The following is a 14,241-nucleotide window of genomic DNA, read 5'->3' on the forward strand; positions in this document are numbered from 1 at the left end:
ATTATTTTAAGTTATTTACCCAGTAGGTCCCTCAGGTCCTCTGGGACTGGTCTTATAAGCCTCGGACTGAGAGGCATGGAGAGACATCCTTTAGTTATTATGCCCCCAGCTTCTGGAATAACCTGCCAGAGAACCTGAGGGGGACCAAAACTGTGGACATATTTAAAGGAGCACTTAAAACACACCTTTTTAGCTTTGCTTTTCCTCACGGTATTTTTTTAGTTGTTTAAGTTTTTAATGTTATTCTTCCGTTTTTCATCCTCTTATATGTGTGTGTAGTAAATTTTTAGTTTTTATTTTCATTGTTTTTTTGTTTTGTTTTTTCCTGTGAAGCACATTGTTATTGCATTCCATGTCTGAAATGTTCTGTATAAATAAAGCTTGATTTGATTTGATTGATTTGCAATGCAAATGTACAGTAAGCAATCTGGCTTACATATCGTGGTGACCCACTGGAATACTGGTGGTGACCCTCTGGAATACTGGTGGTGACCCTCTGGAATACTGGTGGTGACCCTCTGTAATACTGGTGGTGACCCACTGTAATACTGGTGGTGACCCTCTGGAATACTGGTGGTGACCCACTGTAATACTGGTGGTGACCCTCTGTAATACTGGTGGTGACCCACTGTAATACTGGTGGTGACCCACTGTAATACTGGTGACCCACTGGAATACTGGTGGTGACCCTCTGTAATACTGGTGGTGACCCACTGTAATACTGGTGACCCACTGTAATACTGGTGGTGACCCACTGTAATACTGGTGGTGACCCACTGTAATACTGGTGACCCACTGGAATACTGGTGGTGACCCTCTGGAATACTGGTGGTGACCCTCTGGAATACTGGTGGTGACCCTCTGGAATACTGGTGGTGACCCTCTGGAATACTGGTGGTGACCCACTGTAATACTGGTGGTGACCCACTGGGAGAACGAAGGACAACAACACCTGACCACTCCAAACCAGAAAAGGCAGCAATTGCTGTCGCCTTTAGGTGTCTGACCAGAACATTCTCCGCTGGGTCAAGGTCATGGGACAGTAGGGTAGGGTGGGGATCAGAGGGTACAGGACCAAAGTTAATCAAGAATCCAGGGGACCTCACCTCACGTGTTTACATATAATATCCCTGTTTGGTGTTTCTCAGTAATATTCTCTTATATACAGTTGAAGTCAGAGTCATTAAAACTAGTTTTTCAAACACTCCACAATTTCTTGTTAACAAACTATAGTTTTGGCAAGTCGGTTAGGACATCTGCTTTGTGCATGACGCAGTTCATTTTTCCAACAATTGTTTACAGACAGATTATTTCACTTATAATTCACTATCACAATTCCAGTGGGTCAGAAGTTTACATACACTAAGTTGACTGTGCCTTTAATCAGCTTGGAGAATTCCAGAAAATGATGTCATGGCTTTAGAAGCTTCTGATAGGCTAATTGACATCATTTGAGTCAATTGGAGGTGCACCTGTGGATGTATTTCAAGGTCTACTTTCAAACTCAGTGCCTCTTTGTTTGACATCATGGGAAAATCAAAAGAAAACAGCCAAAACCTCAGAAAATAAAATGTAGACCTCCACAAGTCTGGTTCGTCCTTGGGAGCAATTTCTAAACACCTGACGGTACCACGTTCATCTGTACAAACAATAGTATACCTTCTACCTTCTTAACAGCACTATCAACAAGGCATGTCCTACAGGCCCTAGTTTCTACCTTCTTAACAGCACTATCAACAAGGCAGGTCCTACAGGCCCTAGTTTCTACCTTCTTAACAGCACTATCAACAAGGCAGGTCCTACAGGCCCTAGTTTTGTCGCACCTGGACTACGGTTCAGTCGTGTGGTCAGGTGCCAGAAATTGTAGACCTCCACAAGTCTGGTTCACCTTCAGGCAATTTCCAAATGCCTGAAGGTACCATGTTCATCTGTACAAACAATACTATGCAAGTATAAACCCCATGGGAACATGCAGCCGTCATACCGCTCAAGTCTGTCTCCTAGAGATGAACGCACTTTGGTGCAAAAAAAAGTGCAAAAATCAATCCCAGAACAACAGCAAAGGACCTTGTGAAGATGCTGGAGGAAACAGGTACAAAAGTATCTATATCCACAGTAAAACGAGTCCTACATCAACATAACCTGAAAGGCTGCTCAGCAAGGAAGAAGCCACTGGTCCAAAACCGCCATAAAAATGGCAGACTACGGTTTGCAACTGCAAACGTTTTGGAGAAATGTCCTCTGGTCTGATGAAACAAAAATAGAACTGTTTGGCCATAATGACCATTGTTATGTTCGGAGGAAAAAGGGGGAGCCTTGCAAGACGAAGAACACCATCTCAACCGTGAAGAACGGGGGTGGCAGCATCATGTTGTGGGGGTGCTTTGCTGCAGGAGGGACTGGTGCAGTTCACAAAATAGATGGCAGGAAAATTACGTGGATTTATTGAAGCAACATCTCAAGACATCAGTCAGGAAGTTAAAGCTTGGTTGCGAATGAGTCTTCCAAATGGACAATGACCCCAAGCATACTTCCAAAGTTGTGGCAAAATGGCTTAAGGACAACAAAGTCAGGTTATTGCATTGGCCATCACAAAGCCCTGACCTCAATCCTATAGAACATTTGTGGGCAGAATTGAAAAAGCGTGTGCGAGCAAGGAGGCCTACAAACCTGACTCAGTTACACCAGCTCTGTCAGGAGGAATGGGCCAAAATTCACCCAACTTATTGTGGGAAGCTTGTGGAAGCATTCCTGAAACGTTTGACCCAAGTTAAACAATTTAAAGGCAATGCTACCGAATACTTATTGAGTGTATGTAAACTTCTGACCCACTGGGAATGTGATGAAAGAAATAAAATCTGAGATAAATCATTCTCTCTACTATTATTCTGACATTTCACATTCTTAAAATAAAGTGGTGATCCCAACTAACCTAAGGCAGGGAATTTTTACTAGGATTAAATGTCAGGAATTGTGAAAAACGGAGTTTGAATGTATTTGGCTAAGGTGTATGTAATCTTCCGACTTCAACTGTATATCATCATATCCCTGTATGGTGTTTCTCATTAATAGCCTCATATATATATATATATATATATATATATATATATATATATATATATATATATATATATGTGTGTCCCTGAGTGGTGTTTCTCAGTAATAGCCTCCTATAGAAAATAGAACTCTTGAGTGTTATCATTATTTCCTGTAGTTCCAAATACAGAACAATCAAGGGGCAACTGTAATATACTTGTGTTTCTAAATGAACACAAGCATTTATTTAAAGTATTTGATTGCAAAGTCAATACTGGCATAGGTCTATAAAACACCTTCTGGCATGCCCCGGAGCTACTGCAGGGATCGGCATTAAGAGTTGCCCTATGGCCCAGGGCAAGTGACCTGAGCAGTCATGCAAATTCAGCCTGCTCGGTTTTTAAGCCATTGGGCAGGTTTTTAAAAACTTTTTTTGCTGATAACCAAAATCCAAAGAATTCCAGTAGTCTGGTCTTTCTGGTTCCTCCCCTGTGTGTAGGTGGGAAAAAATACATCAACTTTTCTGGGCACATGGTCGTAATCTTTGGGCAACCAAAAACACTCCTGACTTGCCCAGTGGGTGCCTTTCAGATCATAATGTCCATCCCTGTACTGGATGGGGCACTGAGATTGTCCCTGGCCACGGCGACTGATGGTAAAAGGAGCTGTTTACTGACACCTAGTGTTAATGAGTGAAAACTACAACCACAGACTGGGAACTGTGGCTAGCTGCAGAAGAGAAGGCTCTGCCTGCAGAACGCAATTACAGTAAAGAATTTAAAGCTATACAGTCAAGCATTAAAAAAAACAAAAAAAACATTGAGATTCATTTTTTTTCTTCTTCTGTTATCGAAGCTTGTTATCCACATTTTTTGTTCTGTTTTGGTTGGCTATTGTTGGAAGAAATGTTGTGTAAACCATTGTCTTATTACTGTGACCGGGCCGACTAGGTGAAAACTCTGTGGATGTGCCCTTGAGCAAGGCACTTAACCCTAATTCCTCTGGATAAGAGCGTCTTCTAAATGACTCAAATGTAGATGTAGAAATGGACAGGGTTGGCTAGGGTATGTTACTTTCTAAATGTAATTAGTTACTTGTAAACAAATGTAATCAGTAATGTAACTTTTGGATTACTCAAACTCAGTAATGTAATCTGATTACTTTTTTGACTTTTCCTCTTAAGAGGCGTTAGAAGAAGACAAAAAGGATCCATCAAATGCATTTGGTGTGTCATCATAGTGATCTCTGATTGGTGGTCATCATTTGGTGTGTCATCATAGTGGTCTCTGATTGGTGGTCATCATTTGGTGTGTCATCATAGTGATCTCTGATTGGTGGTCATCATTTGGTGTGTCATCATAGTGGTCTCTGATTGGTGGTCATCATTTGGTGTGTCATCATAGTGGTCTCTGATTGGTGGTCATCATTTGGTGTGTCATAATAGTGGTCTCTGATTGGTGGTCAGACTCGCTCAGGTGGAACAAACTTAATAAACTTGCACATTTTTTCAATGCTGAATTGAATATCATTAAGAAAACAAATGTGTGTCATAATACTTCTTGGATTACTTACAAGTAATCATTGAGTTTTTGTAATTTGATAGAAAATATTTTTGCTGGTAATGCAACTGATTACGGTTAAAGTTTTTTCCTCTCTCCAGATTGCATGCAATTGATTACATGTAATCAGTTAATCTCTGACCCTGGAGATGGAGAATTCTGGAGGAAGGAGGAAATTCTGTTTCCTCCTTCCCAACCCATAACATCAACACACAGATTTCCCTCTTTCCCTAAACAGAATAAATACTGTTGATTAGGAACGTTTGTTTCCCTCTCCTGTACTTGTTTGGCCGTTGTTTCCTGAAAAGCCCAGGCATCCAGGCAACACCAGCAGAGTACAGGGTAGATCACAGCGTGTGCTGAAAAGCCCAGACGTCCAGGCAACACCAGCAGAGTACAAGGTAGATCACAGTGTGTGCTGAAAAGCCCAGACGTCCAGGCAACGCCAGCAGAGTTCAGGGTAGATCACAGTGTGTGCTGAAAAGCCCAGACGTCCAGGCAACGCCAGCAGAGTACAGGACAGATCACAGGGTGAGCTGCATCTCAAATGGAGCCCTAGCACGTAACGTTCTGAGAACCACATGTTTCTTAAAGCTTGGTGACAGGGTGGTTATGCACCTTCCCACAATGTTCTGGGAATAGTGCAGGATACGAGCTTTGCTTTGGCACGCTTAAGGATCTTGACAAAATAACGATATTTTCTTGGTATTTCATTACTTTAACAGAACGTTTCCTAAAAGTTCAAGCGTGGTTACATTTAATTTAAATGTTGGTAACGTTCTAGGAATGTTTTCCAACTGGTTGGAATGTTATCAACGAGTTCAGAGAACGTTAAGAAACAACGTTCTTCTGTGGGAATTTCAGTCCTTCAGCATAACGTTTCCTACAGGTTTCATGATTCTATTTAAAGTTATGTTATCAAATTGTTCAGAGAACCTGACCATTGAGCAAGTTGAGGAAGCTAAACTCCTAGGTATAACATTGGATGGTCAGTTATCATGGTCAAGTCATATTGACAAAGTTGTTGTGAAGATGGGGAAGGGGTATGTCTGTTGTAAAATATATTCTGTGTTTTTTTACACAAAAATCAGCTGTATTAGTTGTTCAGGCTCTGGTCTTGTCCGGTAATATGGTCAAGTGCAGCCAAAAAAAAGACCTTGCAAAGCTGCAGCTGGCTCAAAAGAGAGCAGCACGTCTTGCCCTTCACTCCATATACACACACAGTTTTTCTGAGAAATATTATTGTGATGATTAAAACCACAAGAAAACTTAAACGTTTAGAGAACGTTCTAAGAATGTTATAAAAACATATACATTCCCTTCTCAGAATCAACAAAACTCTCTCTATCCTATATCTTGTTAATTGTGTTCAGGTGGGTTGGCCATGCCCACTAATTTGTATTTGTGTTTATTATGGATCCCCATTAGTTCCTACCAAGGCAGCAGCTACTCTTCCTGGGGTCCAGCAAAATTAAGGCAGTTTATACAATTTTTAAAACATAACAATACATTCACAGATTTCACAACACACTGTGTGCCCTCAGACCCCTACTCCACCATTACCACATATCTACAGTACTAAATCCATGTGTATGCGTGCGTATAGTGCGCATGTTATCGTGTGTGTGTATGTATGTGTTTGTGTTGCCTCACAGTCCCTGCTGTTCAATAAGGTGTATTTTTATCTGTTTTTTAAATCTACTGCTTGCATCAGTTACTTGATGTGGAATAGAGTTCCATGTAGTCATGGTTCTATGTAGTACTGTGCGCCTCCCCATAGTCTGTTCTGGACTTGGGGAATGTGAAGAGACGTCTTGTGGGGTATCCATGGGTGTCCGAGCTGTGCGCCAGCAGCTCAAACAGACAGCTCGATGCACTCAACATGTCAATACCTTTCATAAAAACAAGTAGTGATGAAGTCGATCTCTCTTCCACTTTCAGCCAGGAGAGACATGTATATTATTAATATTAGCTCTCTGTGTACATCCAAGGGCCAACCATGCTGCCCTGTTCTGAGCCAATTGCAATTTTCCAAAGTTCCTCTTTCTGGCACCTGACCACACGACTGAACAGTAGTCCAGGTGCAACAAAACTAGGGCCTGTAGGACCTGCCTTGTTGATAGTGCTGTTAAGAAGGTAGAAGGTGTACTATTGTTTGTACAGATGAACATGTTACCGTCAGGAGTTTAGAAATTGCTCCCAAGGATGAACCAGACTTGTGGAGGTCTACATTTTTTTCCTGAGGTTTTGGCTGATTTCTTTTGATTTTCCCATGATGTCAAGCAAAGAAGCACTGAGTTTGAAGGTAGGCCTTGAAATACATCCACAGGTACACCTCCAATTGACTCAAATTATGTCAATTAGCCTATCAGAAGCTTCTAAAGCCATGACATCACTTTCTGGAATTTTCCAAGCTGTCTAAAGGCATAGTCAACTTAGTCTGTGTAAACTTCTGACCCACTGGAATTGTGATACAGTGAATTATAAGTGAAATAATCTGTAAACAATTGTTGGAAAAATAAATTGTGTCATGCACAAAGTAGATGTCCTAACCGACTTGCCAAAACTATAGTTTGTTAACAAGAAATTTGTGGAGTGCTTGAAAAATGAGTTTTAATGACTCCAAGCTAAGTGTATGTAATCTTCCGACTTCAACTGTATATAGTGTTGAGTCATCCTCATACATAGATAAAGAGGCTTTACTCAAAGCCAGTGGTATGTCATTAGTAAAGATTGAAAAAAAGTAATGGGCCTAGACAGCTGCCCTGGGGATTTCCTGATTCTACCTGGATTATTTTGGAGAGGCTTCCATTAAAGAACACCCTCTGTGTTCTGTTAGACAGGTAACTCTTTATCCACAATATAGCAAGTTCTAAAGCCTTGACACATACGTTTTTCCAGCAGCAGACTATGATTGATAATGCACTGAAGTATAACAAGACACCCCCCACAATCTTTTTATCATCATTTCCTCTCAGCCAATCATCAGTCATTTGTGTAAGTGCTGTGCTTGTTGAATGTCCTTCCCTATAAGCATGCTGAAAGTTTGTTGTCAATTTGTTGACAGTGAAAAAGCATTGTATCTGGTCAAACACAATTTTTTCAAAAAGTTTACTAAGGGTTGGTAATAGGCTGATTGGTCGGTTATTTGAGCCAGTAAAGGTGGCTTTACTATTCTTAGATACAGGAATGACTTTTGCTTCCCTCCAGGCCTGGGGGCACCTGCTCTCTAGTAGACTTAAATTGAAGATGTGGCAATTTCATCCACCATTATCCTCAGTAATTTTCCATCCAAATTGTCAGACCCTGGTGGCTTGTCATTGTTGATAGACAACAAACATTTTTTCACCTCTTCCACACTCATTTTACGGAATTAAAAATGAAAATGCCTCTCTTTCATAATTTGATCAGATATACTTGGATGTGTATGTAGCGTTTGTTGCTGGCATGTCATGCATAAGTTTGCTAATATTGCCAAAGAAAAAATGATTAAAGTAGTTGGCAATATCAGTTGGTTTTGTGATGAATGAGCCATCTTGATTCAATGCCTTTTTTCCCAAAATGTAATTGAAGGTGCTACAAAACTTTTAACTATCATTCTTTGTCATTTATATTTGTTTCATAGTGTAGTTTCTTCTTCTTTTTGTTCAGTTTAGTCACATTATTTCTCAATTTGTAATACGTTTGCCAATCGGTTGTGCAGCCAGACTTATTTGCCATTCCTTACGCCTCATTCCTCTCAACCATACAATTTTTCAATTCCTCATCTATCCACAGGGATTTAAGTTTTTACAGTCATTTTCTTAATGGGTGCATGTTTATTAGTAACTGGAATAGGCAATTGGCCACACCTGATTTTAATTTATGAGTACATGTTTCCTGTGAAATGGAGTCCGTTTTGCATAGACTAAAATGAACAGCTTTGTATGAGTAAAACACCTGGTATGCTAACTCCTTCCTGGTGGTGCAGTGGACTTAATTCCATGGATAGAGAACACAAGATTATAGGTTTGAATCTCACTGATGCCGTGTCACAATAAAAAATAAATGTGTTTGCATGATTCATTCCCTAAGGAAATTTCCATGTGTCCTGTCTGTGCTGGGAGTTCAAAAAAAGTTAGCCCAAAATAAGCTAACAGTGTTATTAAAAGTCTTATTGAAACATTCAGTGAAAGTTTTAAGGAAGTTATTAAAAAAACTAAATAATCTAGCATTTCCATTTTCAGAGCATTAATAAAACCTCCCATGAAAACTTTCAAGGAATCAGAGTAAAACGTTCTCAGAACCTCCCTGGAACCAGAGTAAAACGTTCTCAGAACCTCCCTGGATCCAGAATAAAACATTCTCAGAACCTCCCTGGAACCATATTAAAACGTTCTCAGAACCTCCCTGGATCCAGAATAAAACATTCTCAGAACCCCCCTGGAACCATAGTAAAACATTCTCAGAACCCCCCTGGAACCAGAGTACAACATTCTCAGAACCTCCCTGGAACCAGAGTAAAACATTCTCAGAACCTCCCTGCAACCTAAAAATAGACATTCCCAGAACGTATCTCTTCGTTCCCTCAATGTGAAACCAACAAACACATACGTTCCCACAACTTCCAAGGAACCCAATGTTACTAGCTGGGATATTCCCTATATAGTGCACCACTGTCGACCAGAGTATAGGCCCTGAATGCCCTGGTTGAAAGTAGTGGACTATAAAAGGAGTAGAGTGCCATTTGTGACTCAGATCTGCGATCTCAGGGAGAGATGCGTGAGAAAAGCAGTGGGCCTCCTCCGGCATGTTCTGCGTTTTTTTTTATCAGACAGGAAGTAGGAAGTGATGTCGCTAGTTCACAAACAGGATGCTGTGATTATAATACAATGAGAATGCTTGGCCATGCTATGGAGACCCAGAGGCCGGAGGCCGGGCCCTTTTAGTACAGTGTGTGTGTGTGTGCGTGCGTGCGTGCGTGCGTGTGTGCATGCGTGTAACTGAGTGAGCATGCAATTGTACCTGTGCGTGTGTGTGCGCTGCCACAGTCTTCAAGCATGCGTGAGAAAGATAAAAAACAGTGTGTGTGAGTAAGTCTGTGTATGAGAGGAGAGAGGGTTCCAGCGTCCCCTCATTCCCATCGGGCAGGACAGTGAAACAGGTAGAAAGCTGTGTGTGTGTGTGTGTGTGTGTGTGTGTGTGTGTGTGTGTGTGGAGGGTTTTACCAGATGACTAATGGCTGTGATAACAAGTGTTTTTCCTCTCATCCAGTCCGGAACATCCCTCTTTAAACCTCCTCTTCTCACACAGACACACACATCAACAGGATGGCTACCTCCCAAATGGCACCCTATTCTCTTTACAGTGCACTACTTTTGACCTGAGCCCCTAGGAGAAAGGGTGTAATTTGGGATGTATTCAACAGACAGATCAACAGGATGTGTGTGAGAGAGGAAGAGGTGGGGTGTTGACGGCTGCTGATTGGCTGCTGACTGCGGTGGGGATTCTGTTAATTGGATGAGAGGAGACGGTTTTACACGCATTCCAACTCTTAACCTATTCACAGGAGAATAACAAAGAGAAGAAGACATTATTGAGAGAAAACCAAAAAAAGTTAAAAGTCCACTGTTTGCTACTCTCAGTAAATAATGTTGAGCGTGATCGTTGAATCATTTCTAGAGAGCAGTAAACAGCCAGAAGACATGACTTCATCTTTGTTCTATTAACTGGAGGTTTCTATGACAACTGCATCAGAATCACTTTGTACGGTTGTTCCGTTGCGATCCATTCAATGTTCCCCGGGCGCCGAAGACGTGGATGTCGATTTAAGGCAGCCCCCCCCCATGCTGCACCTCTCTGATTCAGAGGGGTTGGGTTAAATTATAATTGTATTTTTTATTTCACCTTTATTTAACCAGGTAGGCAAGTTGAGAACAAGTTCTCATTTACAATTGCGACCTGGCCAAGATAAAGCAAAGCAGTTTGACACATACAACAACACAGAGTTACACATGGAGTAAAACAAACATACAGTCAATAATACAGTAGAAAAATAAGTCTATATACAATGTGAGGCGGAAGACACATTTCAGTTGAAGTTGTACAACTGACTAGGCGTCCCCCTTTCCTTATCCATTCAGTTGTGCCGTTGCTATCCATTCAAGGCCAAATCTAAACTCTCTTGAGATTTGTTCGTCGGAACGTTTCCTTTCTACAAATCTCCCATTGACATCAGATGGTGATTTATAATGAGAGAGTGCATGATATACCTGATCACGGATCTCAGAAGGAGACTACAAAGGATGATGTTGGCCAGCTGAATGAGCTCTGTCAGTAGAAGAGGTCAACTTCACCCTCCCTGCTTCCCAACGTTCGACTCCAAACCCTGGACTCTTTACTCAACGCTTGAGCTATGGGAGATGAGGTCAACTTCACCCTCCCTGTTCCCAGCGTTCGACTCCAAACCCTGGACTCTTTACTCAACGCTTGAGCTATGGGAGATGAGGTCAACTTCACCCTCCCAACTTCACCCTCCCTGGACTATCACGGTCCACGGCTTGAGAGATTATTTGATTACCTTTTCATAGGTTGAAGGATTTTAATCTCTTCTCTCTCCATCCACGTCAGGATAACATTAAGATTACATCCCAAATAACACCCTATTTCATAAATAGTGCCCTACTTTTGACCAGACAGTAGAGACCAATGGGTCCTGGTTAAAAGCAGTGCTCTATATAGGGAATAGGGTGCCATTTGGGACACAGCTTAGCTACTAGCGAGCTATAGCCTGTTACCCCTGTCTGGGATCACCCTCAGCCTCTGACCCCTGACCTATAAGTGGTGACCTCTGGGCTTCTCCTGATGCTCCACCACAGGGCCTGTGTGTGTGCTGGGTGTTTGGGGTGTGTGTGTGTCCTGCAACGAGGTGTGAGCCCCAGTGAGGCGCCAGATTGTGCACTCTGACAGGTCCATAAAGTTTTTTGACGTAGTGCCCAAGCCAGGGGGATTTTTTTTTTTAATGATATCTTTCTTTACAGCGAACCTAACCTACTGCCTTCCATCTGGGCTGTTCCTACTCCCTAAAAACATTCACAGCCCCAATGCCAAGCATCCTCCACACAGAGCTTTGTTAGGACGTTTGTGTGTGTGTGTGTGTGTGTGTGTGTGTGTGTGTGTGTGTGTAGAGAGGGTGTGAGATCGTGGTATGCACCATGAGGTGGATAGGTTGCCCTTAACCCTGAAGGGGAGTCGGTGGCCTATGGTTGCTGTGTGTTTTAATGGCTTCTGTGGTCTAGTCAGCTCAGTGTGAAAGTGTGTGTGTTTTAATGGCTTCTGTGGTCTAGTCAGCTCAGTGTGAAAGTGTGTGTGTTTTAATGGCTTCTGTGGTCTAGTCAGCTCAGTGTGAAAGTGTGTGTGTTTACGTGTGTGTGTCTATGTGTCTGTGTGCATGTGTGCTGTGTGTGTGTGTGTGTGTGTGCATGTGTGCTGTGTGTGTGTGTGTGTGTGTCTGTCTGTCTGTCTGTCTGTCTGTCTGTCTGTCTGTCTGTCTGTCTGTCTGTCTGTCTGTCTGTCTGTCTGTCTGTCTGTCTCTGTCTGTCTCTGTCTGTCTGTGTCTATGTGTGTTACGAATTGCATGCAGTGCGAGGGGCTTGGCATATGCCACTGTTTTTATGGCAGAGCAGGGTCTCACCCCCCTCCCCCTCCCCTCCCGTGGCATCTGCTTGGCTCTGGGATCTCTCTGTTAGGGAGAGAGGGAGGGTGTGTGTGGGGGGTGGGGGGGGGTCTCCTTAGCCCCTCGCCTGTTTTTGTTTCACCATTTCCAGCTCGGGAGGGGAGGTGGGGGTGGTAACCGTGGAAATGGATTTGAAATGCAAGCCAATTTAGGAGGACCAGAGAGAGGAGGGTGGGGTGTGTGTGAGTGTGTTGGTGTTGGTGTGTATGGTGGGGGGGGGTTGGTGTGTATGGTGGGGGGTTGGTGTGTATGGTGGGGGGGTTTGTGTGTATGGTGGGGGGGTTGGTGTGTATGGTGGGGGGTTGGTGTGTATGGTGGGGGGGTTGGTGTGTATGGTGGGGGGGGTTGGTGTGTATGGTGGGAGGGTTAGTGTGTATGGTGGGGGGGTTGGTGTGTATGGTGGGGGGGTTGGTGTGTATGGTGGGGGGGTTGGTGTGTATGGTGGGGGGGTTAGTGTGTATGGTGGGGGGGTTGGTGTGTATGGTGGGGGGGGGGTTGGTGTGTATGGTGGGGGGGTTGGTGTGTATGGCTGTTTCACATAATGTAGGTTTATTATATGGTCAAGTCTTACAGTTTTGATCATTTTATCCATAGAATTACATATTAAATGTCTAATGTAATATGTAATTTAATAGCATTTCTGTGGTCATATCAGTCCCTTTGTAATTTATATTATATTTTATTTAACTAGGCAAGTCAGTTAAGAACAAACTCTTATTTTCAATGAAGGCCTACCGGGGAACAGTGGGTTAACTGCCTTGTTCAGGGGCAGAACGACAGATTTTTACCTTGTCAGCTCAGGGATTCGATCTAGCAACCTTTTGGTTACTAGTCCAACGCTCTAACCACTAGGCTACCTGCTCTAACCACTAGGCTACCTGCTCTAACCACTAGGCTACCTGCCTCTAACCACTAGGCTACCTGCTCTAACCACTAGTCTACCTGCTCTAACTACTAGGCTACCTGCTCTAACCACTAGGCTACCTGCTCTAACTACTAGGCTACCTGCTCTAACCACGAGGCTACCTGCTCTAACCACCAGGCTACCTGCTCTAACCACTAGCCTACCTGCTCTAACCACTAGGCTACCTGCTCTAACCACTAGGCTACCTGCTCTAACCACTAGGCTACCTGCTCTAACCACTAGGCTACCTGCCTCTAACCACTAGGCTACCTGCTCTAACCACTAGGCTACCTGCTCTAACCACTAGGCTATCTGCTCTAACCACTAGGCTACCTGCTCTAACCACTAGGCTACCTGCTCTAACCACTAGGCTACCTGCTCTAACCACTAGGCTACCTGCCTCTAACCACTAGGCTACCTGCTCTAACCACTAGGCTACCTGCTCTAACCACTAGGCTACCTGCTCTAACCACTAGGCTACCTGCTCTAACTACTAACTACCTGTCTCACTTAGAGAAAAACACTAAGCATCAGTTATAGTTCTTCATTATTAAAAAACACCAAACTAATCTCACTTTTCATTCACCGGCATCAAAATGAACAACAGTTTTATTGAAGGAAATAAGTATTTTATTCTTCAGAAGTTTTGTCCTTATAAATATCCATTTATATACAAAATAATATTATAAAACATATAAAGAGCAGTTGTGTCAATCAATATTTAAATTAAACTCTGGAAATAATCATAAACAAAAATTTAAAAAAAATGACATTGGTTCTGTAATTTCACCAAGAAATGATAGGCAGGCAGTGGTATGACAGTGTCTTTCTATTCGCCTTCATGTCAGGGCTGTTTGGTTACCTCCCAAATTACATCCTATTCCCTAAATAGTGCACGACTTTAAATTGTTTATTTTTTTATTATTATTGTTTTTATTTAACTAGGCAAATCAGTTTAAGAACAAATTCTTGTTTTACAATGACGGCCTACGCCCGGCCAAACCTTAACCCGGACGACGCTGGGACAA

This window comes from Salmo trutta, unplaced genomic scaffold (assembly GCF_901001165.1).
Source record: "Salmo trutta unplaced genomic scaffold, fSalTru1.1, whole genome shotgun sequence".
Classification (NCBI taxonomy): Eukaryota; Metazoa; Chordata; class Actinopteri; order Salmoniformes; family Salmonidae; genus Salmo; species Salmo trutta.